Raw genomic sequence first — 26,608 nt, forward strand, 5'->3', positions numbered from 1 at the left:
ACAGGGATGAAGGTGGCCATCTAAAACATTGGAAAGTCGGAGAGAAGTCAGAAATGATCAGAAGAGAAAATAGAGTATTTATAGACATAAGAAAATAGTTTTCGTCCTAAGGCTTTTCCATTCCTAGAGGTTACGTCCTATGGTCAGCGTGTGCTCTGATTACCATTTCTGTAGCGACCCGACTCAAGACGAGTCAAGCCTCTGGTGTTTCCGTATCATCCCAAGATCATGCTGGTACACACTCAGTACATAATGTATATATTCAAGAGTTCAATCACACAGCTTTATTAATCGAAATCTCATAAAGAGTACTTTATTACAATAAAGGATTACAATAAAGTGGCTGAAGGCTATCTCATGAGATATCTAACGAAGACTAGCGGAAGCATCAGGTAGACGAGTCCATCCGACTCCAAGGGCATGTCGCTGAGCGTAGATCGTAGCCTCACTCCTGGTCGGAAAAGTACTCTGCAACATGATACGTTGCAGCCGTGTAGGTCAGCATATTGAATATGCCGGCAAGTCATCAAAGAGAGGAGTAAAATAATAATCAACTATCTCTACATGCATATTTGGCCGGTGGGGCTATGAGTTTTGCATAAAGCCAGTTTTATCCTACAACAAGAGGGGCTGGAAACAAATTATTACTACATTGTTTGTTGTTAACGAGATGGTTCCGCCAACCAATTCTCGTACCCGAATAGTTGTTAATACCCACATCATTATTAAGTTGTGTCGAGAGTTCAGGGGAAATTTCAATGCCTTCGGCTCAAGTTGTCCATGACCGTGGACACGGCTAATCGATTAGGTTGGGCACTCTGCAGAGTTTTGCACACGTTCCCCACAAGATTTGATCGCCTCCGGGTTTGTCCTCGCACTTCAGGGTGTTTGAAGACCGGATGATCAAAACATGGTCTTTCAACGGGTCCCTCTGAATCCCTGTCGGTGCCCATCCATTCCTACCGTTCTTCTACATCTGCTAGCACCGTCTGTCCAGAGTCGCCGCGTTGTCCAACCAAGACAGAGCCCATAATGACTTGTGGCTGTGCACGTAAGCCTTGAGTCTTGAAGTCTCCGTCCGTCTCTTCGAGCCTGGGTGAAGCTTTCCGCAGGATGTCATGGCCTCTCCAGCATCCCGGGCATCCACTGGGTTCTCCAGGGAGCCGATCAACCGTCCTTCACCCAGAGTTGCATTTCGTCCGAGGTCTTGAAAATCTTGTCTTAACCGGTCTTGATTATTTAATCAACCTCGCATCACTCGTGTTATGCACTCAACCGAAAACCCGTCTACTCAAGCATAGCAAATATAAAATTGTCGTCCCGGGGCCAAGTATCGGGGTTGTTGTGTGCCTACCACATGATACTACAACTTATACTAAAATTTCCAAGTACCTAGGCAGCATGCAATTGGGCAAAGAAAGGTGAACTACCATGCATCGAAAACATAGGAAAATAACATGATCAAAATGACTTGCCTTGATGATAGTTGTCTTGATCGAGCGCTTCTAAGTAACACGCTTCGCACTCCGGATGATCTACCGATACAAACACAAAACACACCATAAGCACTACAATCAAGCAACAAGTAAAAATAACATCACAAGTAAGGATTTGCTAAGGCCTAAGTAAAAGAATTCAACACGCGTTACTAAGGCAGAAACTTGTTTCTGTTAAAGACACCAGTAAAAATACTTTAAAATTTTTGAAACTTCTACCACAGTAAGATATAATCACTAGGAAGCAGTAGCAAAAAGAATCAACTCAAAATCATTTTTTAAACTCCTGGAATAGGCAAAACAATGTTTAAACTAAATCTGATCTAACTTATATTTGAAAATTTCAAACATAGACAAATTATATGTTTTTAAAAACTACAGAAAAATTGGAGTCTACTGGAACAAGAATCAATATCATTGGACTTCGGGATCAAAATTTATGGCCAAAACAAAACAGAAACTTTTCTGTTTTTGCAACTAGACAGAAAAAGAACTAATTTGCTAACAGACGGGGGGGGGGGGGGGGTATACGTGGCGCGCTGTGATAGGCTAAGGGGTGTTTGTTGCTAACGTTAGGAGCAAACGGCCGTGAGCTAACAGAAACTACTGGCTAACAGTTAAGTGAAATAAAACCGACGGTTTTCTGGGCTAAACCGAACAATTACCCTACTTCTAATCTACACCGTAGAATATAGATCTAAGGGAAAACCAAGAAAAGAAAAAAAAGAAACAGGAGGAGGGCCTCACCGCAGCAGTGGCTGGGCACTCCGGCGGGGTGAGGGTCGCCGGCGAGGGGAGGGTCTCCGGTGGTGGCGATGGGACAGGGGGGGGGGGGGGCGGCGGCTCGGCGAGGTAGCGGTGGGAACGGGGTGCGGCGGCTTTTATAGCCGGGGAGGGGTGCGGGGAAGGAAAGGGAGAGGGGTCCGAGAGGATCCCGGGTTCCAGGGGAGCTCGGCTCGGGGTCGGGCATGTCAGGAAAGAGAGGATGGAGAGAGGTGGAAGGTGACCGGTGGGGAGAGGGGGTCGGCCAGGGGGGGGGGCACGCGGCAGTGGGTGGGAGGGGGCTCGGAGGGGTAGGGCGGCCGAAATTACGGGATTTTGGATCCAGGGCTGTGGGGGTGGCGGCCCACAGCCTAATAAGCGCTCGGGCGGTTGCCTAAAAAAACACTTCCCTATTTTATATCTTTTCCGAAACAGAAAACAAAAGTGAATAAAAAGGAAATAAATCAAATGTTTAATATAGAGTATTATATACCAAAAAAATCAGAAAAATATCCTCTACTCGAATAACATTTTTCCAAAGCAAAAATAAAAACTTTAAAAATGTTGTTTTTTTTAGAAATTCCTCAAAATGCTTTATTTTCTTTTTGCAAATATTTTTGCAAATAAACTTTGTATTTCTTGGCTCCAATATTTCAGAAATACCCGCACTTTGGAGGGTCATTTTCCTCCGCTCTCTCTCTTGCGTGCAAGAGAGTATTTCCCCGGGAATTTCTCGTGTGAGGAAAAATAGAAATGTAAAAACAAAAGTTGAAAGAATTCAAATGCCAACTTTATTTCAATCAATATGCATAGATGCTTAGTTACAATGTAAAACATTCCCAATTAGGAAAATTGGGATGTTACACGGAAGACCAAATCCCACTCCTTGAGCTATATGGTCCCTTGTCTAACTTTTTGACGAATTGGAAGTTGTTTTTATGGTCATCATGTTACAGATGACGTTTGAGCAACCCCAAAGTCCATGGTACAGTAAGAAGTGACTGCAACATTCTCATGGTCTAAGGAATTAAAGCATATGTTAACCCTCTCTGTGTTATAATGGTTGACTTGTCACTATAGTATCTCAAAGTACAACAAACAAGTTTGGTTAATTCAATATGATCATTTTTCCAACGACATATTCTCAAAGTTGTTTTGGGAATATAGTTACAATTAACAATGTCCCAAGATCCAGAAAACATGATCACAAACAATACTTGAGCTAGTCCTAAAGGCAAGACTAGGAATCGGGTTTTAGCGTTTATCATTTCACACATGCATATGAATATTCCACTGGATTGCATATCCCTGATCATAACAATTATAGCATAGAATATAATAGTCTTAATTGTAAATCTGGAAATAAACAATACAATGTTATTTCTTCTAGAGCATATTTTCAAAAGGTTTATTATGGTGATGACGGTGACTAGGGTTGGAAGATGGTTTTGGTGCTCTGCTTCCCTGATGGTGCTCTCTCTGTTGTGATTCTTATGTAGAGTCTTTTATAAAAGTTGATCGGTTGGACCTTCTAGAGTCGTCGGTGACTGGTACGCGCGCTCGTACCAAATGTCGTATTACATACTAGTTTCTTTGTTGCGCCTTTAGTTCATTTATTTCGTCCTCCATTCTTCGTGTTTCATAAGTGACGATTCATTTCGTGTTCAAGTCCTTTTCGTATGAAAATAGATCTTTTTTGCACTCATTAGTTATTGGTGACAATATTAGAGTGATTTTCTCATAAATTGCAGGATTATCCGGTTTAAGAAACGATACCATGAATGCAAAAATATTACTCATCAACCTCCCTAAGCTTAAACATTGGTCGCCCTTGAGCAACAAATAGATATTCAACCGTAAGGAACTCGGTTGTTTAAACCGAAATAATGAGAAGGTTTTGGTTAACTTACGATCGATACGCTTGAATAGCCATCCAGTTCTTCACGTGAAAACTTAGTGTAGATGTAACGGTGATATGATTATTATGGAAGTGTTAGTGAAGCAAAGATGGTCAATACAAAGTTATTTCTAGTCTAGACAAAATAACAAAGTAGATTTTGTTCTACTTCCTATAGCTAGCACTCGCTTGTCGGGAACACAACGAAAAAGTTTTCCTTTCTTTTGCAATGAAAACATATATTACGGGAGTGAAAGGCATGTGAAGACAGTGTGATACTAGAGTAACTTGCTAGCACCCATGAGCGCTGCCTCGTCAAGGCTCACAAACAATTCTTTTAATCATTGTTTGTTGAAACTCTCCTTATTTAGTGACGACATTATGCCAAAAAATGATACATGCAAAGAGTTTGGATGTGGCTTATGTTTAAATCCTATGTATCATATGTTCTCTCTTTGGAGCTCTTGCGATCACTACCCGTTTAATTCCACATACACACACTCTTCAAGAGAAAGGTGGATAATATTTGTTATAATATTGCCGCTATGAAATTTAACAAACTCGTAGCCGGAATCCGAACCGAAACTATAGTGCATTGTTTATTGACCAGCGGAATCCTCAACATAACATCAAGAGAGGTGAAAAAATCACATTTACACGCATAAAGAAACATATCGTGAAAAGATTATGAAACCAACACGAAGTTGAAGCGACATGTAAATGCAAAACAAATTTTGGCATAATCTTCATCACCTTTCAAATGTGTTCCTCTGGACAACTTTCAAATGAGTTTCTCCAAGCGCCGCCTTCGGTCGTCGCGAATTTGGGGAATGACGCATAAAGTGTTGGATCATTTGCCCCACTTTACATTGGGTTTGATCATTTGCCCCAAGTGGTCCTCGTTCCATTCATCAATCTTAGGTTGTGTTTGGTTGGACTTTGGATTCCAACTTCTCAGTAAAAAAGCTAAAATCTGAACCAAAGGGGGGAAGTGAGAAGCAGCTTCTCCATAATTTCTAACTTCTACTACACTACAACAGGACCCCCACTATAGCAACGGTTTTTTCCGTATCTAAAAGTCCATATATGCGTTGTTAGTGTCTTTACCAACGGCTTGAGATGCGTTGCCTTATCCAGTGTTGCTAGCGCATAATGCAACGCTTATACTTCCGTTGGTAAAATGGACCGTTGCAAGAGTACAACACATAAAACAGAATTTTACAACACTTTTATATATTGTACTTAATGTACATGAATCCAAATCTAATTGCCTGCAACGGAGAATATGCAACGCTTATTCTTCCCATCAATTAAATTAATGTTCCACATAATGCTTCTCATTATCTATAGTAAATGAGCAAAAGATAAGAGAATATATGTACGAAAGAGAGAAATCATATATTGGATAAACTTTTGGATTACAATAGGGGATATTACAGGAGGAACATCATCCAAATGTGATGCATAATGTAAATATTCTCTTGACAACAAAACTTAAATTGAAACCATCCATCAACATCCCTACAACTTAACAAAAACTTAATCGAGCAACATGATCCAAGAGGAACAAAATCCCTACTAACTTAACTAAAACTAAAAGCATCTGTCATCATCATCATGAACCAGAACACCATCACCATCATTGAAGTATAATTGCCTCATCCATATATCTTCTGAATCTACAAAGTAAATAAGAAAATGAACTGTTAATACACAATGCATTGAGATTACACAAGTAGTGATAGAGGCATGATGTTTCACATACAAATGTTAAACAGAATGCAATCTTTGTTTTTTCTGAATTACCAAGAATATTATAGGTTTTGCGACACCGTACCAAATATTCATTTTTCACAAGTGTCATATGAACATGAAGTGCCCAGAATTCATTCGCAGTTTCAGCACCATCAAGGTTAAATTTAGGATCAGATCTTACAACTAGAGAAAGAGCTACGTACTTGTTGAATGTAAGTGAAGACATGATACAATGAAAATTGAGGATAAAGCCACCTAATTGCAATGTTTAAATAATCAAACCTTTTTATTAATGAAACAAAGTTATAAAGATGTAAATGAAATTTCATTCTATTTTAGGAATACAAATAGAAACATGGCCACTCTACAATAATGATTGCACGTTGTCATCTTTCAAGAAGTCCAGTGCAAATAAAAGAACTACAATAGGGGAAAGAAGTAGATGTACAATTACTGAGCTAAATAACAAACATGGTGAAAACCTTTGTTTGGTCTTTCGCTTCATAGCCTTGAAGCTGGCCTGCATATATGAGTAGCAACTAAGAATTTATTAAAAAACCTCTGTCATCATTAAAAGTATACAATGAATGAGAATGGATTGACACAAAAACTATAATTAGCACCTAAGTATAAGCCAGCTGTAAGGAATGAATCCTTACCCAATGGAATGGCTTATACGAATCTACTACTATCATCAGAATTAGTTTGCTAATACTAAAATTATAGAAAGATATTTTTTACATATAGTTTTTAACAGCTAGGCCAATAAAATATCTATCAATTTCTTCACTTGGTTTCTGGCATCTTACTTCATTCACGTTTCATAAACATTGCCAAAAGACAAGACAAGACTCGTCCAAAACTCTTTCATAGTGCTTGAAGAAAGACAAGAAATCAAACTGTGGACTCAGGTACTTTCTCAAGACATTGCTAACACTTTCTAACTGCAATGAACTTTTTATATCTGCGGTGAATACATGTTGATTGTACGCTGATGCCCATTTATCTCGATCTTTGAAGAACTCATGAAGCCATTCATTGTTTCTTAGATCATACTTCTCTAGCATGGTTCTCCATCCTACCAAGAAACCCTCTTCATCCTCATAATCATAGACACATCTGCTGAAATCCTTTGCAAATGTTTTAGCGCCTTGGAAGATGTGATTAAGGTGTTTGACAGTATTTTGGTACACTTGCCATGGGCAAAGACAGTGAATTGTACTTGGCCATACTGCGCTTATGGCAGCACTTGCTGCAATTGATTGATCTGTCAAGATTGTTTTTGGCTGCTTTCCATCTGTAGCGATCTTGAACATGTCAAACAACCACTTGAACGATTCCACTGATTCATCATAAAGCAAAGCAGCGCCAAATATGGAAATTTGCTTGTGATGATTCACTCCAAGGAAGAGAGTTAATGGCCTTCCATGTGCATTTATCTTGTAGGTGTGTCCAAACAAACCACGTCACTGAAGTAGCTGAAATCAACTCTAGATTTGGAATCGGCCCAGAAAATATTGGTCAGTTTGTCATCCTCGTCGAGCTGGACAGCATAAAAGAAAGACGAATTGTTTAACTGCATGCTCTGTAGGTACTTCACAACACCTCCTGCATCACCAGGTTGCATATTGTTCATACGCTTTGAACAAAGGGAACTTCTGTAATCTGCAGGGAGAATTTAACATTTCTAAAAGCTCCTGCCTGCTGTACTAAAGAGACACCAGAAAAACTTGACGGTGTTGTGGAATCTTCTGAGGAGTCGCATTCAGTTCTTTCTACCTCAGTAACCACCCTCTGAGATCTCAGCATATGCATGGTAGAGGGGGGTGCTGGCTGGTGGTTGTGTTCTGCTCTAAATTCAGCAATGCGATAGTAACCTTGTATAACACTTGAGGTTACAAATATCTTCCGCTGGAATCATTGATGGGAGCATAGCATTAATCTTGACTCTGTGCAGTTTGAGAGCTCCCTACAGTACAGAATAATTGATACCATAAAAATACAATTATAAAAAAGGATAAAACATATTCAAATACGACTGAATCCTATTTAGATGGCTTGTCAATTATGTTACGTGGTACAGGGATACTAGTACGTACGACATTTTCTTGAAATAGACTAATGGGGATACGATGAGTATATGTACAAATACATAAAAAATCAGCATAAAAAATCATTAATTTAGAGGGTTAGAAAATTGACGTTTATAAAGTAACCTGATCATGGATATAAAAAAGTTGCTGTATTTTTAATTTTCATGTGCCAACTCCTTGATGCAGTCCTTGTGTTCCTCAGAACACTACAGGGAAAACCTTATACCCACTCCCAGATCATGGACGACATTACTATACCATACCCACTCCCAGATCGGGCAACATAGGATTAGTTGTTCGACCTACACGACATTCCCTAACATTAAGATAAATATATGCACTTCATTATCCCTTAAATCCTAATCCATAACATGCTTAAAAATAGATATCTTGAAGCAATGGATCGAAGCTTACTTGCGTACAGTACAGATTCTGGATGAAGAAGACTTAGAGAATGGAGATGAACTGCGTTGTGAGGTGTCGGCGGCGGCAACGTAAGGGAGTCTGGAGATGCGCTGAAACTAGTCTTGCGATTTGTCAACTTCAAGATTACAGCGAGAGGAAGGATTCTAGGGATTAGGTTTATCTATCCATCGAGTAGGCCTTCTGATGGGCTGGAGATCGAGTGTTAACATGCCCTTACATATCCTTGATGTATCCCTGCGTGTCCTAGTCGTATTCTCTTATTTTTTTCTTTATTTTAATTTGATAAAGTGTGCTACGATGGATAAGCGTATCTCGCGCGTATCCCGGCATATCACCCCTAGTGCAGTATCATGCACCGATACGACACTTCTACGACATATCCCTGCAACATAATTGGCTGTTGTTTCAGAACATATGATTCAAGAGTCAAATTTATCGATCTTTGGCATTAATTCTGGACGTGTGTTCAAGGCAGTGACTGGTGTTGTGCATGTAGGGGTTGTCTGTTTATGCATCCTTCCCTATCATACCATTAAATCTAAGTAGCAGGCAAGACATAGATAATAAAAAAACTCTACAGAACAAAGAGGCTACTAAATCCATAGTTCTAGGTTGGTCAATTATCTTGATGCTTTTTGGGTGAGGTAGCATTGGATAAATTCAGATGTTTAGTAGTGGTTACCCAACACATAGGTACGTAGGAGGTTCAGCCTTAACTCATGGGGTAATTTGAAGTCCAAGTCACGGTCACATACCTAGCCTCGTCTGACTCCACATACAGCGCCGTGTTGGCCATGTCTTCCACCCCCAGCACCGTGCCATCGAGTTTCATGGTCATGTATTCCCTTTCAACTTCCCGCCTTAGCACATCCTCGTCGACGCCGCGGCACATCACGTCATCACCATCAGCAGCGTCATGGTGGAGTTCACACACAGCTAGTTCCTCCCTGCACGTGTACATGAGAAGAGGATAATAGTGGTTAGAGGAAGGGGGAGGGAGAGAGGACGTAGCCAGGGGAAGGGATGCACTCACCGAATGAGAGGAGGATGCCATGGCCATCGGCACCGGAGCCGGCACCCGAAACCCTAGGGGGAGGGTCGTGGGTGGCCGCAAGCACCGGATTGAGTCGGATCGGAGGGCGTCGTGGTTTGATGGGGACCTCGAGGTTGGGGGATGCGGTGGATCCGGCAGCCGCCAGAGCTGCGAGGTGGGAGGAGGGGAGGGGGAGATCCGGCGGCGAGGTGGAGGAAGAGGTGGTGGTGATCTGGCAGAGAAGAGGGGAATCGTGGGCTTCCTTTTTCATGTGTCTCCCTCTCTCTCATTCCGTCTGTTTACTTTTTCCATATGTATACTACGATAGGGGCAAGGCCAACCTGCAATATGCTACAACGCTTATATCCGTATCTATGGGAAATTCTGCAACATATAGTCAAAATGTTGTAAAAAATATGTTGCTTTATAGGGGTATCCTTATAGTGCTAGTGCAATTTCCGCAGCTGCGGTACCCCAACTTCTCCAGCTTCTAAACCAACCAATAGATGTTCCCTAGCAGTTCTGCTGTATTTACCCACCATGCCACTTCCTAGTGAAAATGTATCGCACCTATTCCCTCGCTAACCAACCCAAGCCCGAGTTCTCTCGCTCATCCCCTTCCCCCGCTCGAGTCACCAAGGCTAGGGTTCGTGCCCAGCCGCCGCCGCTATCGAGAAGGTCGTCCGCCGCGAGCCACGACGAGCCTTCAGCTGTCGGCCACGACAAGCAGGTCGTCCGCCGCGACCGCAGGCCTTCACGAGCAGCGGGGTAGGACAAGCCTTTAGCTGCCGGCCACGACGAGCAGGTCGGCCCCGTCTGCCCCCTTCCTCCTCCCTCCTTCTCCCCCACCCCTACCCCGCCCCAACTCCCTCACATTGGCCGCCCCTCCCCATCCCATGTCGTCCAGGGTCGGCCGGCCAGTGGCCCAGATCCGGTTGGAGACCGGCCCTCCTTCACACCTCCACCCCAACCCAATGCACCGGCCCCCTTCCTCCTCCCTCCTCCTCCCCCACCCACCTTTCTCCCTCGTTCGATGTAATTTTTTTTGCTATTCAGATTTGTAGTCATTCCTGTGAATGTTCAGAGTTGTTCTGTTGTGTCATTTCGGAGGTCATGAAGTTGGTGAAAGATTGTGGCGTGAAAGAAAAAAACTGCTCTTATGCACACAACCCACACTCTTATAGTGAAGCCTGAGTTTAGGGATATCTTCAATGTTCTTGAAACAAATGAAGGGAGGTTTGATTTTCTGGAGAGAGAACATGAGGAGATGTTGAAGCACGTGTTGTGAACCATATTTTCTTATGTTGTAGAACTACATTTGCTTCCACTGTAAAACATTATCAAGTAGTGAACCATATGTGCTTATGCTGTAGAACCTTATTTCCTTATATCAATCATATTTGCTTATGTTGTGCCAAATATTGTGCCAAATATTTTTCTATATTGTTCATGATGAATGTGTTAACATTATTACATTCTTGTGTAGATGGAAGGAAGGAAGGAAGAAGTCGCCATAAAGGGACAAGAGGGACTGAAACTTCTTGGTGAACTTGCACATCAGGCTTGTATCATGGGAAACCTAGGTAACCTCTATGTTCATCGGTACTTGAACAAAACATACAGAGATACCAAGCAAACTGGACTAGAATGGGTAATGGAGTGTTATGGTCGGCCGAGATACTTCTATAAAATGTTTTGTATGAATCCAGAAGTTTTCATGGCACTTCATGATTTGCTTGTTTCTACATATGGTTTGACTTCAACTAGTAATGTCTCATCAATCGAGTCACTGCCCATGTTCTTATGGATTGTTGGATGCCCTCAAGCATTTGCTCAAGCAAAAAACCGTTCTTTTACGCTCGCTTTGGACGGTTCACACAAAGTTCAAGGAAGTTTTGCTTGCACGGCATTGCACAACTTCATTCGTGATAGCAAGTTGAGTGAAAAATGTTTTGATAAATGTGATGCAACACAGGCGGATCCCGTTGAAGAGGACGAGAATGAAGAGACCATGGATACTATTCGTAGTAGGATAGCAGATGCTTGTCTTGCGATAGCAACATAGGTTAGCTATCTTTGATGGAGGTTATCATCATGTGAACCATATGTATATTCTATGGTACATGTGTTCTGTATTATTATTATGGGATGAATATATATTTATATGTAACATGCAACATGAAAGTATAATCGTTGAATTTGTATATGTTAGTTGTGAATCATCTCAATTTTCATAATTTTTCTTTGCAAAACGGTCGTTCAATTGCCTACCAATGTAAACATCACCATTTTACGATCAAGTTGCACATAAAAAGAATGACTCGTTGTCTAGGGTCATTACAGACAATTCACAGTGAATATACGGTTTTACATTTGTTTCAGCCAAACAACTTCCAGCTTTTCCACAGCTGAAAGTTCACGGCAGCTTTTTCACAGCTCACAGCTCACAACAGCTTTTACAGAATCTGCAGCTTAACCAAACACAGCCTTAAGGTGAGGGAGGGAGGGAGGAAGGGGCAAATCATCAAAGTTATAAGTAAAGTGTGGGTTTAGGTTAAGTTTCTTCATAGGAAGTTTGGGAATCGGTGAGGCGGAGGAGAATTGGTAAGCGAAGCACAACGATAAATATCAGGGCCGATGGGATGGGGTGTTTTTCGACGGGCGTGTTTCTCGACGGGTCGTCGACGGGGGCAGGCGGCGACGTTCGGCAGCGCACCAACTCGGCCGTCGCGGCACCAAATACGGCTGGAAAGAGGGTTTAAAGGAGCCAAATCTGCATTTATTGTCAATCTAACCTTCTCATCCAAACACCACCTTTGGCTAGAGTTAGTTAAAGGTTATTCACAAGTTAGAAACTAACTCTAACCTCTAGGTAAGTTAGAGTATCCAAACAGGGCCCTAGTAAGTAACGATACTAAACGGGGAAGAGTTTGGTTTTCCTGTTTTTTTTAACTTTTTTTACTGCCTATAATGAGAGTTTACGTGAGGTTGTGTAGGTTGGTTTGACCATTAGAAATATCTTAATATGGGTACATTCATTATAGACCAATCTAGACAAGGTCTACTCTCTCGAGTGGAGACAATCCGGATAGATGAACAATTAATGTCGATTCCCACAAAACGGGCACGTCCGACCCCGGTCTATGAAGTAATCATTTGATCTCCAATGAGAACAACATACCCCGTGTAGTAACATTATTGAGTTGAGGCAAACTTCTAGATATACAAGATGGGTAGACGGAAAACAAACAACACCAACCCCGCCCGGTCAGAGGCCAACAACTAGGAGGACCAGAACCAATCAAATGAACAACCATAACACCTGGCATAATAGGACCGAACCGAGGCAAACATCCAGATAGATAAGACGAACAAACCCGACAACAAACAAATGAGAGTATGAGACCAACCCCACATGGATAGAGGCAAACACTTTGACGTCCTCGATTTGATCGTACACTAATCATACACACAAATGCGTACGACCAAGCTCAAGGAAACACGGGAACATATCACAACACAACTCTAGACATAAATAAAAACATACAAGCTTCATATTACAAGCCACGGGTTTTGAAGGCTAGAATACAGAAGCTCAATAAACACACGAGTCAGTGGAAGCAACAAATATATGTGTACAGACATAAAACATGGCAATGCTTTAGAGAGGGCTAGCACAAAAGATACAACGATCGAATGAGGCGAGGCCTCCTGCCTGGGAACCTCCTAAACTATTCCTGGTCGACACCGGTCTCCATGCAGTAGGTGGCACCGTCGGGGTAGCAGTTGTCGGCGGAGGGACACGCCATCTCCTGGGCTCCATCATCTGGTTGTAGCAACCGTATCAAGGGGAAAAGGGGGGAGCAAAGCAACAGTGAGTACTCATCCAAAGTACTCGCAAGACTGACATCAGAACTATGCTAAGTTATGGAGCAGTATCAAAGGAAAGGGGTTATATGTGGACTGACTCCAGCAATGCGAGAATAGAGAGAGGGGACTAGTCATATCGAAGACTAGCATCTTCAGCGTCTTCCAGCAATAGACGAGAGTAATCCAAGAAGCACAAATATATAGTCATATTGTTGCAACAATTTTAATGTAGGTCACACCCAAAGATTCTTCCTGACTCCCTACGGGGAAGCAATCTCAGAGCAAACATTCCAGTTAAGTAACAGTTCTAGTTGTATAAGAGCGGGGCACAACTCCAAGTCGTCATGTAACCGTGTACATGGCTATTCAAATAGTTAATTTTTCATCCCTGCAGGGATGCATGACAATACCCAACACGCTTGATAAACTCTGGCCGGACACACTTTCCTAGGTCATGCCCGGCCTCGGAACATCCACACGTCGCTGCCCTACCTAAGCTAACAGAGAGGCCAACCCACCGGTCTAAATCCTAACAGCGCAAGGGTCATGGGCCCATCACCCTTTGCACTCCTACACGATGCAAGGACAACCGATGTCAGTCCTGACACCTCTTATACAAGAACGATGCTTATCCGGGCCACTCGGGCGCGCGCCGCTCCATTGCTGACATCTGAAGAGCTTCGGCTGATACCACGTTGTCGAGTACCCATAACTTCTCACATGTGAAGGTTAGTGCAAAAAGGTCTCCGATCCACCCACATCAAATACCCAAATCCATTAACATTTAATTAGCTCATCATCACATTCACGCGGGAATGCACCCGCAACACACCATTCATGTTCCAAGTAGCACGGTCAAGTAACTGTGTGGTTGTAACATCAGAGGGATCCGAGGTATCACCCTCGACGGATTCTGAATGATGTAACCATGAAGGTGGCCAGGGAGGAATCACCCTCGAAGGACCACGCTTGATGGGTAGTACGACAGAGTCGTTATCGGATGTGGTGAAGGAGGAATCACCCTCCGAGAACCACCGTCGGTCAACTACACTAACGCTAACATCGGAGTACGTAACGAGATGTCATCCTCGGTACTCGATAGTATCTCTGCAGCGTCATACAACTAAGGGGGTGTGAGTGCTATGACGGGTCATGGCTCGTTGATTAGATGATCGAGACTTGATGAAAAAGAAGGGCCAACTGGACTAAGGGCCAAAGGGATTGACTGCTCCACCTATACTAAACAATTTTAAGGTGTAGTAGAATAAAGTAACAATTTATCCCAAACAGTCTATGCATGCAGATGTAGGAGCTAACTACAACAGTAGCAAAATTCTAATGCAAGTATAAGTTACAAAGAATAGGCGATATAGGAATGATCAAGGGGGGTTTGTTTGCCTTGTTGCTTTGCGGCAAAGGGTTGGTTGTCAGGAGGGTAGTCGTACCCGACACCAGCGTGAGCGTCAGCGACTATTGGAGAGAAGAGGTGGAAGAAACAATAAATATAAAGCAGACAAATGCATCACGATGCATGGCATGGCAATATGTAGGGCTGGACATGCACTACCGGAGAGAAGAGTGGGTCCCATACGTCATACTCACATTTTAATTTAGTTTGATTTAAAATTAATCATATTAATTTAGGGGGCTAGGACCCACGTGTCACTCTCTATGATTTAACTAACAAAATTAACTTAGTTATATTAGGTTGAATTAACCTAATTAATTAGGCATATTAATTGCCCTAATTCATTACTTTAATTAATTTAGAGAGAGTTACTTTAGGGATTTAATTAATCATCTAATTAATCATAATTAATTAATTAAACAAAATAATTAATAATTTTTTTAACTATTTAATAATTATTTTAAATATTTTTAATCCTTTTTTTAATCTTTTGTTAAGGGGGCTTGGGCCCCCCATTGGCAGCGTCACACGGAGGGAGGGTGGTTAGTGGGGGCCTAATCCCCCACTAAACCAACCGGTCTGAGGCTAGCCAGGAAGGCCGAGGCCACGGGGAGGGGCGAGGCCACACCGAGGGGGGGGAGGCCAAGGGCGAGCAGCGGCTGCCAGCGGGCGAGGCCGCGCGTCGGAGGGAGCACGCGGCGGATGCAGGACACGCGCGTGGGGCTCGGGGGTCGGAGGGGCGAGGCCGGAGGCCAGTGGGCTGAGGGGGCGCATCGGTGCAGTGGGGTAGTGCGGTGATGCGAGCGAGCCGGGAGCGTGAAGGGGCGGTTGCGGCGTGGGAGAGGAGGGGCTCGTCGGAGCGAGGGCCGACCGGTGCAGGGAGAGGAGGAGAGGAGGAGAGGAGGGGAGGAGCCCCAATGGCGCTCACCGGCGTTGCTGGGGATGCAGCGGCTCGGGGGAGCCGTCGAAGGGTGGGACGAGGACGGTCAGCGATGCCAAGGAGGGCGGCCGGCGGGGGCCGGCGTTGAGGTGGCCTGCGGTGGCAGCATCGTCGGTGCGGGAGTCGTGGGGGTGGGGCCGGGGTCAGGAGCGTGGGTAGGCGAGTGGGGGTGTGCGAGCCGCTGGGGGGGCTCGGTTTGGGAGGGGAGGGAGGAGTGAGCGCTTGGGGTGGGTGGTTGCTAGGGTTCCTCGGGTTTTATACCCAACTGGGGAGTTGGGTCGGCATGTTGGCCGAATGGGCCAAGGCCTAGTTTGGCCGGCCAGGGGGAGGGGTTTTATTCTTTATCTTTTAAATTTATTTTATTGTATATATATAACTATTATGTTTTAACTATTTTGTAATAATAATCTCTTGTATAAATAGGGCATTTGGTCTAGTATTCCTTTTGCAATTTATTGCAATATCATAAAATGTTTGGGATTCATTTTGTTAATTAATTAAAATAAAAATGCATTTAATAATGAATTGGCCATAGTTAATAATTATTTTGATACAAATGAGGGCTTGATAAAATATGGTTCCATATTTTCTAATTATCAGGTGCATATTTGCAATCTAACCATGATTTTTGTTTTCATGTTTGACTACATATCTTTCCACTTATTAATTGAATTTTGAATTTTAAGAGAAATATGAAATGAGATATGAAGTTTTAAGTGATCAAGCACTGTTTAGCAAAATTATTAGGCATTCATCATGCTCATCACTCTGGCTTAATTACAATGATCACTATAGCATAATCCAGGAATGTCACAAACACCCAGGTAGACACTAGTAGAAAATAGACCTTTCTTCCGCAGATTTAGCCCCGATCGTGTTTGGAACTCGGACTAATGTTAGCATTAGTCCCGATTCCAATGGCTAGGAGCTGACGGGGGCAGGGCAGCCTCTAGTCCTGGTTCAATGGGTACTTCTAGTCCCAGTTGGTGCCACCAACCGGGGCTAAAGGGGTCTAGGCAGGGTTGCATGAGGCCTGGGCCCCTGCGAGCCCCTTTAGTCACGGTTGGTTCTACAAACCGGGACTAGAGGTCCATCTCTAGTCCCCGTTGGTCATACCAACTGGGACTAAAGATATCCTTATATATCGATGCTTCTTCCAGCCCGAGCCCAAGCAACTCTCCTTTCTCTCCTCTATGTTCTTCCCCCTAGCTCGAGCTCATCATCCATTGTTGCCAATATTTGTCAAGATTGGAGGCACCCCATCATTCTAAAGGTTTATCAACTTCATCCTTTCATATCTAATTGCTAGTTTAGCTCGTCTCATGCTCTATAAGTATACTGATTTTTAGGTTTTAGTTTGGGAGTAATTATATGGAGTTTATTTGATTTATATGGAATTTGAGCTCGAATTAACTTGTATGATTGTTTGTTACACATAGTGCCATGGTCTTGATGTCCGTCCCCATCGACCCTCATCCGATTTATGATTTGGATGTGGCATATTCTCTTTTATAATTATTTGTTGCATTTTGCGTTTATATATTCCTATCAAGTTGACATAGATATTTTTATCTAGGAGGTATGTGAATTGAAAATTGCAACCGACCCTCTTATTGAGAAGTTAAATTTAGTCGAAAAAGAAAACGAGTATTTGAAAGAAAAATCAAAAAGGATTGAAGAAGAGAAGTTGAAATTGGAGTTGTATGTTGTCAACATCGTCGATGATCACAAGATCAAGATGGATGCAATGCGCTTCAAGATTACAAAGATTAGAAAATATGCCATTAATAAAGAGGCTTGGTATCACTATGTTGTTGGATCAATTGTTACCTTAGTTGCGACCTCGATCGCTTTTGTTGTTGCATTTAAATGCATTAGCTATGTACTCTTGTATGTTGTTTTATGAGAATAACTGTGTATGAACTTGTATTAATTTGGTATTTTGGTCTTGTGTAATGAGGATGAAGTGGAAATGGATGTACAATGACCGACGCTCTCCCTAGTTCATTAATGGCATGCAGAATTTTCTGCATGCGGTCGAGGCAAACCAGTGGGGTGGTTTTATGTGTCATCCATGTGTTGTCTATAAGAATGATAACACTTACTCTAAGTCAAGAGTCATTCACGTCCACATGTTTACGTTTGGTTTCATGTCCGACTATAACTGTTGGACCAAGCTCGGAGAAAGAGGGGTTCTAATGGAAGAGAATGATCAAGAAGAGGATGATGACAGCTATCATGTGTTCCCTCAATACGATGGTACTACAATGGGGGAGGAAGCTGAAGAAGAGACACCAGATGAAACCGCTGATGATCTTGGTCGGGCCATTGTTGATGCAAAGAGAAACTGTGCTAGTGAAAAGGAGAAGTTCAAGTTGCAGCGCATGTTAGAGGATCACATGAAAATTGTTGTACCCAAATTGCAAAGATGACAAGAAGAAGTTGGGTACCACACTGGAATTGCTGCAATGTAAGGCAGAGAATGGTGTATCCGACAAGGGATTTGAAAAGTTGGTGAAAATGTTAAAGAAGATGCTCGCAAAGGACAACGAATTGCCCGACAGTACATACGAAGCAAAGAAGGCTATCTGCCCTCTAGGATTAGCGGTGCAGAAGATACATGCATGCCCTATGACTGCATCCTCTACCGAGGTGAGGAGTATGAGAATTTGAATGCATGCATGGTATGAGGTGTGTTGCGCTATAAGATCAGCCGCGATGACCCTAGTGACGATGGTGAGCGCCAGTGCCCCGGGAAGAGGATTCCTGCCAAGGTGATGTGGTAGGATCCTATAATACCACGGTTGAAAAGTTTGTTCCAAAACAAAGAGCGTGCCAAGTTGATGCGATGCGACAAAGAAGACCGTAAGAAAGATGGGAACTTGAGAGAAAGTGGGGGGACTTTGGACATGATGCAAGGAATGTATGGTTTGGTTTAAGTGCAGATGACATTAGTCATTTTGGGGAGCAGAGGAGCAATCATAGCACCTTGCATGTGACTCTATGCATCTATAACCTTCCTCCTTGATTGTGCATGAAGCGGAAGTTCATTATGATGCCAGCACTCATCCAAGGCACCAAGAAACCCGGCAACGACATTGATGTGTACCTAAGGTTAGTTGAAGAACTATTATAGGTGTGGGATAAAAAAGTGTATGTGTGTGGGATGAGCACAAACAATAGGAATTTCAGAGCTGTTTGTAACCATCAATGATTGTCCTCCTCTTAGTAACCTTTCAGGACAGACAAACAAGGGATACCATGCATGAATGCAGTGTTTAGATGAAACTAAAATTATATATTTGGATAAATGTAAGAAGAATGTGTACCTGGGACATCGTCGATTTCTTTCGATCAAGCGTCTCTTAAGAAAAGAAGGCAATCATTTCAAAGGTGAGGCAGATCACCAGAAGAAACCTGGCCACCGTACTGGTGATCATATACTTCATATGGTCAAGGATTTAAAAGTAATCTTTGGAAAGGGTCCTGGTGGACAATCTGTTCCGAATGACGCTGACGGACACACACCCATGTGGAAGAAGAAATCTATATTTTGGGACCTACCTTATTAGACAGATCTAGAGGTCCACTCTGCAATCGACGTGATGCACGTGACAAAGAATGTTTGCGTGAACTTGCTAGGCTTCTTGGGCATGTATGGGAATACAAAAGATACACTGGAGGCATGGGAGGACCAGCAACATATGCACGAAAAAAATGGCATGCATCCGAAGCAGTATGAAGGTCCTGCCAGCTAAGCTCTTACCAAATAAGAGAAGGAAACCGTATTTGAATGCCTGCTTAGTATGGAGGTCCCGTCTGGCTTCTCATCGAATATAAAGGGAATAATAAATATGACAGAGAAAAAATTCTAGAACCTAAAGTCTCATGACTCCTACGGTATTATAATGCAATTGCTTCAGGTTGCATTGAGGGGGCTTCTACCGAAAAACGACTGATTAGCGATTGTGAAGCTATGTGCATTCCTGAATGCAATCTCTCAGAAGGTAATTGATCCAGAAATCCTACCAAGGTTACATAATGATTTGGTTCAATTTTTTGTCAGTTTCGAGTTGGTGTTCCCACCATCCTTCTTCAATATCACGATGCACGTCCTAGTTCACCTAGTCGAAGAGATTGCCATTATGGGCCGTGTATTTCTACACAATATGTTCCCCTTTGAGAGGTTCATGGGAGTCTTAAAGAAATATGTTCATGACCGTGCTATGCTAGAAGGAAGCATCTCCAAGGGCCATGAAACAAAGGAGGTCATTGAATTTTGTGTTGACTTTATTCTTGATCTTAAGTCGATTGGTGTTCCTGAATCACTGCATGAGGGCAGACTCGATGGAAAAGGTACGCTAGGAAACGATTCAGTAAAATATGTAGGGACGAGCATTCATGGGCGCAACCACACTACACAGTTCTACAAAATTCCACCTTGGTGGCTCCGTATATCGAGGAACACATGGATACTGTATGCTCCAAGAACCCGGAGTAGACTGAGCCCTGGATCAAACATACACACATGGCATAATTCGATGGTTAATTGCAAACAAGTCTCATGCATGACGACGCTATTGGAGATGAGTTTTACTTGTTGGCCAAATCATCATCTTCGGCTATATTGGCTTTGAAAGGGTACGAGATAAATGGGAATACATTTTACACGATCGCCCAAGATAAAAAGAACACCAACCAAAACAGTGGTGTCCTCTTTGACGCAACAAACACCAATAGGCCAAATGACACATATTACGGTTACATAGAGGAGATATGGGAACTAGAGTATGGAAAAAATTTGAAGGTCCCTTTGTCTCGGTGTAAATGGGTCAATCTGAAAGGAGGTGGGCTAAAGGAAGACCCGCAGTATGGAATGGCAACACTGGATCACAATAATCTTGGGTAGACACACAAACCATTCGTTCTAGCCAATGAGTTGGTGCAGGTCTTCTATGTGAAGGACATGTCTACCAAGCTGAAAAATAGAAAAGATAAGGAAGTGAATACATCATACGATGAGCCAAAGCACCATATAGTTATTTCACGGAAAAGAAACATCGTGGGAGTGGAGGACAAGACAAACATGTCAGAATATTATGAAAAGTTTCGTGAAATTCCTCCCTTCACATTGAAGATCAACCCAATCATCCTGTTAAATGATGAAGATTGTACATGTTTACTATGCAAAGGGATACACACGAAGGAAAAATTTATACCCAAAGATCCCACTCTCGGATGTGATCGGCTTCACCGTCATCACTTTCTTCTTTAGTGAGTTTCCGGACTTATCTGGAAAGTCCCACTTCGGAAAAACAAGAGGGAATCTTTGTGTAAGACTTAGGGTATATATATGTTGGAAATATGCCCTAGAGGCAATGATAAATAGTAATTATTATATTTCCTGTTACAATATAATCGTTTATTATCCATGCTATAATTGTATTGAATGAAAACATAGATACATGTGTGGATACTGATACGTCCATTTTGCATCATGCATTCATGTTGATATTTATCACCTTATGGATTGCTATTATACTTTGTGGAACCATACTTATGCCTTTTCTCTCTTATTTTGCAAGATTTATTTGAAGAGGGAGAATACCGGCAGCTGGAATTCTGGAATGGAAAAGGAGCACGTGTGAGTCCTCTATTCTGCGCAACTCCAAATGCCCTGAAAATCAAGGTGATTTTTTGGGAATATATAAAAAATACTGGCGCAAGAAGTGTCAGAGGGGAGCAACCAGGGGCCCACAAGCCTGGTTGCCGCGGCCTACCCCCCTGGCCGCGGCAACAGGGCTTGTGGGCACCCTGGTGGCCCACTGGCCCCCTCTTTTGCTATATGAAGGGTTTTGTCCGGAAAAAAATGAGGGTGGAGCTTTTTCGTGTATTCTCCGCTGCCACGAGGCGAAACTTGAGCAAATCCAATATAGAGCTCTGCAGGACGATCCTGCCGGGGAAACTTCCCTCCCAGAGGGGGAAATCGTCGCCTTCGTCATCACCAACACTCCTCTCGTCGGAGGGGAGGCATCTTCATCAACATCTTCATCAGCACCATCTCCTCTCCAAACCCTAGTTCATCTCTTGTAACCAATCTCCGTCTCGCGACTCTGATTGGTACTTGTAAGGTTGCTAGTAGTGTTGATTACTCTTTGTAGTTGATGCTAGTTGGATTACTTGGTGGAAGAGTTTATGTTCAGATCCTTGATGCTATTCATTACACCTTTGATCATGATTATGATTATGCTTTGTGAGTAGTTAGTTTTGTTCTAGAGGACATGGGATAAGGCATGCTAATAATAGTCATGTGACTTTGGTATTCGTTCGGTATTTTGATATGATGTATGTTGTTTTTTCCTCTAGTGGTGTTATGTGAACGTCGACTACATAAAACTTCACCGTATTTGGGCCTAGAGCAAGGCATTGGGTAGTAGTAAGTAGATGATGGGTTGCTAAAGTGACAGAAGCTTAAACCCCAGTCTATGCGTTGCTTCATAAGGGGCTAATTTGGATCCACTAGTTTAATGCTATGCTTAGACGTTGTCTTAATTCTTCTTTCGTAGTTGCGGATGCTTGCGAGAGGGGTTAATCATAAGTGGGATGCTTGTCCAAGTAAGGTAAGTACCCAAGTGCTGGTCCACCCACATATCAAACTATCAAAGTAACGAACGCGAATCATATGAACATGATGAAACTAGCATGACAGAAATTCCCGTGTGTCCTCGGGAGTGTTTTTCCTCTTATAAGACTTTGTTCAGGCTTGTCCCTTGCTACAAAAGGGATTGGGCCACTTGCTGCACCGTTGCTACTACTTGTTACTTGTTACTTTTCGCTTGCTACGTTTCACCTCACTACACCATCACTTGTTACCGCTACTTTTAGTGCTTGCAGTTATTACCTTGCTGAAAACCGTTTATCAGAACCTTCTCCTCCTCGTTGGGTTCGACATTCTTACTTATCGAAAGGACTACGATTGATCCCCTATACTTGTGGGTCATCAAGACTCTTTTCTGTCGCCGTTGCCAGGGAGGGAAGCGCCTTTGGTAAGTGGAATTTGGTGAGGAAACATTTATATACTGTGCTGAAATCTATTGTCACTTGTGACTTGTCACTATGGAAACTGTTCCTTTGAGGAATTTGTTCAGGGTATCTTCACCATGAACAGAAGCACAAGGAGTTGCTCCTCAACCTGAGGTACCTACGGAAAATATCTTTTATGAAATTCCTTAGGGTATGCTTGAGAAACTGCTCGCTAATACTTTTACAAGAGATGGACCTTCGCATCTAGACTTGCATCTAATCTATGTAGATGAAGATTGTGGTTTATTTAAGCTTGCAGGTTTGCCCGAGGATGAGGTAAAGAAGAAAGTCTTTCCTTTATCTTTGAAGGATAAGGCGTTGACATGGTATAGTCTAAGTGATGATACTGGATCATGGGACTACAATCGGTTGAAATTGGAATTTCATCAAAAGTTTTATCCTATGCATTTAGTACACCGTGATCGGAATTATATTTGTAACTTTTGGCCTCGTGACAGGGAAAGCATAGCTCAAGCTTGGGGGAGGCTTAAATCAATGCTATATTCATGCCCTAATCATGAGCTCTCGAGAGAAATTATCACTCAAAACTTTTATGCTCGCCTTTCTCATGAAGATCGTACCATGCTTAACACTTGTTGTACCGGTTCTTTTATGAAGAAGGATATTGATCACAAGTGGAATTTATTGGAAAGAATCAAACGTAACTCTAAAGATTGGGAGCTTGAAGAAGGTAAGGAGTCAGGTATGAATTTCCAGTTTGATTGCGTTAAATCTTTTGTTGAAACAAACACTTCTAGAGATTTTAGCGCTAAGTATGGACTTGACTCTGAGATAGTAGCTTCTCTATGTGAATCTTTTGTTGCTCATGTTAATCTTCCCAAAGAGAAGTGGTTTAAGTATCATCCTCCTGTAGAAATGAACATAGTTAAACCCATTCTAGTTGAAGAGAAAGTCATTGCCTTTAGTGATCCTATTGTTCCTTGTGCCTACATTGAGAAACCACCTTACCCAGCTAGGAAAAAGGATTATTCTAAAGCTCCAACTCTGATACGTAGGGGTTACATTAGACCACTTGCACCCCCTGAGGAAATTAGATTTGAACCTAGTGTTGGGGAACGTCGCATGGGAAACAAAATTTTTCCTACGCGCACGAAGACCTATCATGGTGATGTCCATCTACGAGAGGGGATTTCCGATCTACGTATCCTTGTAGATCGCACAGCAGAAGCGTTAAGAAACGCGGTTGACGTAGTGGAACGTCCTCACGTCCCTCGATCCGCCCCGCGAACTGTCCCACGAACCGTCCCGCGATCCGTCCCACGATCCGATCCGATCTAGTGCCGAACGGACGGCACCTCCGCGTTCAGCACACGTACAGCTCGACGATGATCTCGGCCTTCTTGATCCAGCAAGAGAGACGGAGAGGTAGATGAGTTCTCCGGCAGCGTGACGGCGCTCTGGAGGTTGGTGGTGATCTAATCTCGGCAGGGCTCCGCTCGAGCTCCGCAGAAACGCGATCTAGACGTAAAACCGTGGAGGTATGTGGTCGGGTTGCCGTGGCAAAAGTTGTCTCAAATCAGCTCTAAAACCCCACTATATATAGGAGGGAGGGGGGTGATGGGGTCATAGTCCTAGGGTTGGGTCATAGGCCTGCCATACAGGTCCTACGTGAGGACTACCCCACACAAAGGACAAGACCCTAAGTCTACCCCGACTGGATTAAGGAATCCCCATCATCCAGTCGGCAACAGGTCCTGTATCATCGAGTCGGATACTAGCATTCGGAGGTTACCAAGCTAAACGACTGGATACACTCGGTACATCGTAACCTCCCTGGAGAGAAACGGTCGTACGTTCCCGGGTGCATTTATTAGCATTTAGAGCATACGCTACCTGTAACGTATGCATTCAATCGCCACTACTCCACCCCTGAGTCAGAACCGTTGTGGAGGGCAGCGCACTCTATATAAGCCGCCCTCCCCCACTGGTCAAGGGGTGAGCAAATCACTGTATTCCGTATTACACTCAGTAACAAGCTCCGAGAGCACTGAGACGTAGGGCTATTACCTCCACCGCAGAGGGGCCTGAACTCATACAACCTCGCCGCAGCTAGGACTCTGCCCATCTCATTCGTACCCTACACATCTACTGTCAGGCTTATACCCACGACAGTTGGCGCCCACCGTGGGGCAGGCGTCTAAGCGACTTCCGGCGAGTTTGCGACTACTTCCTTTCGTCATGTCATCTGGTGGAGATTTGAGCATGGATCACCAGATCCTCTTCGGCGCTCTCTCCTTCATCGTCGACGATTCGGCATGGCTTCGGGAGGCGCCTCTCGACATCGAGGCGCTTCCCCATCGCGGGGCCACGCACTTCCGTGCCGGCGCTCGCGGCGTTCTTCTTCTCCAACAATCGGCTCCATTGTCAGTTTGCACTTCCGTCATGCGCCGCAACAAGCGATCCTGCAGTCCGCATCTCCAACGTTGGGTGCAGCATGCCCGAGCGCGTCAGATCGCGTCCCCTCAAGTGGCAGTTCTGGAGTCTGTTGTAGTTGCCCCGCGTTCCCAGTGCTCGCGTTCGGTTCCGACTGAGCTTCCTTCCGAGTACACAGGTCGCGGACCTGCAGCAGAAGTACACATGGCCAACACCCATGAAGATCTAAAGCCAAGCTGGCCGGAGCGAGCGCGAAATCGGTGAAGCATCCGGTGCACGCCGTCCGCCTCATCGTTCTGCCAGTCGGCATACCCGGCGGAGCAACGTGGAGTTGTTCCGCACACCTCTCCTCAACTTGGCTGCAGCTGCCAAGATCGCCGATTCCCTCCAGCCGACTGATTCAGAGGCAGGAAGGGGGATCGAGCAGATCCGTGCTTTGTTGCACACGGCGCAGCAGCAGAATTCGGCAGTCTCCCAGTCGCACAATCGGATCTACAATAGTTCCGTCCATGCAAACACGCATCGGTCGGTTCACAGCCCTGGTTCCCATCAGCACCACAGGGGAGGCAGCCGTTCCATGATCCGTGAAGATCGCCGCCGCTCACGCACCCCTCCGCGGGGTGGGCCCTATGGGTCCCGACATCATGATGATCGGCGTTCAGTCGGCGACACTTACGACCCAAGGCCCGACGCAAGAGGGCGAATCGCCCAGCAAAGAGTCGACAGGGGTCGGGCCCACCGCGATGGCCACGATATGGACCGTCCGAGTGGAAGCAGGACCATCGTGTCCGGCCCCGAGTGTTTTAGTCGAGCCATCCGCTCGGCTGACATCCTGCCCAACTTCCGATTGGCAGCGGGAATCGGTAAATTTACGGGGGAATCCAAGCCTGAAACATGGTTAGACGACTACCGAGTGGCAGTCCAGATCGGAGGAGGGGACGACCATGTCGCTATGAAGCACCTCCCTCTGATGCTCGACGGCTCGGCGTGAGCCTGGTTGAACCAGTTGGCTCCCTCCAGCATTTACAGTTGGGCAGATCTGGCCCGAGTGTTCATCAGGACCTTCGAAGGGACGTGCAAACGCCGTGCAGGCCTTGTGGAGCTTCAGCACTGCGTCCAGAAACCGAATGAGCCCTTGCGCGACTTCATCCAGCGATGGACAACTCTCTATCACACGGTGGAGAACGTCACCGAGCATCAAGCGGTCTGCGCATTCAAGGCAGGCATACGGTATAGGGAGCTGTACCTAAAGTTCGGCCGGACAGGCGACATCTCCATGAGCAAGATGATGGAGATAGCGGCTCGCTATGCAAATGGCGAGGAAGAGGACCGCATCCAGAGTGGCAAACACAAGACAGTCGGCGATGCCGACGGAGGTAACACTCGGAAGCAAAAACAGAAAGTTCCGCCCACACCATAGGCAGAAGCTGTAGCTGTGACCAGCGCCAAGT

At 44.1% G+C, this 26,608-nt stretch overlaps 1 long non-coding RNA gene across 4 annotated transcripts; it reads right to left on the reverse strand.

Moving 5' to 3' along the window:
• Nucleotides 1-5,532: 5,532 nt before the first annotated feature.
• On the reverse strand, nucleotides 5,533-9,762 carry LOC123431904. 4 transcript variants are annotated; one of them, XR_006623524.1, is made up of 5 exons: nucleotides 9,463-9,761; nucleotides 8,418-9,376; nucleotides 8,127-8,305; nucleotides 6,393-7,879; nucleotides 5,533-5,834 (listed from the first exon to the last, which is right to left on the reverse strand). It is a non-coding gene; the product is annotated as an uncharacterized LOC123431904 (long non-coding RNA). The 4 variants fall into 4 exon arrangements; XR_006623518.1 differs by having other exon boundaries at nucleotides 8,127-9,376; nucleotides 9,463-9,762; XR_006623530.1 differs by lacking the exon at nucleotides 8,127-8,305 and having other exon boundaries at nucleotides 6,359-7,879; nucleotides 9,185-9,376.
• Between the last annotated feature and the right edge of the window lie 16,846 nt (nucleotides 9,763-26,608).

This window comes from Hordeum vulgare, chromosome 1H (genome assembly GCF_904849725.1).
Source record: "Hordeum vulgare subsp. vulgare chromosome 1H, MorexV3_pseudomolecules_assembly, whole genome shotgun sequence".
Taxonomy (NCBI): Eukaryota; Viridiplantae; Streptophyta; class Magnoliopsida; order Poales; family Poaceae; genus Hordeum; species Hordeum vulgare.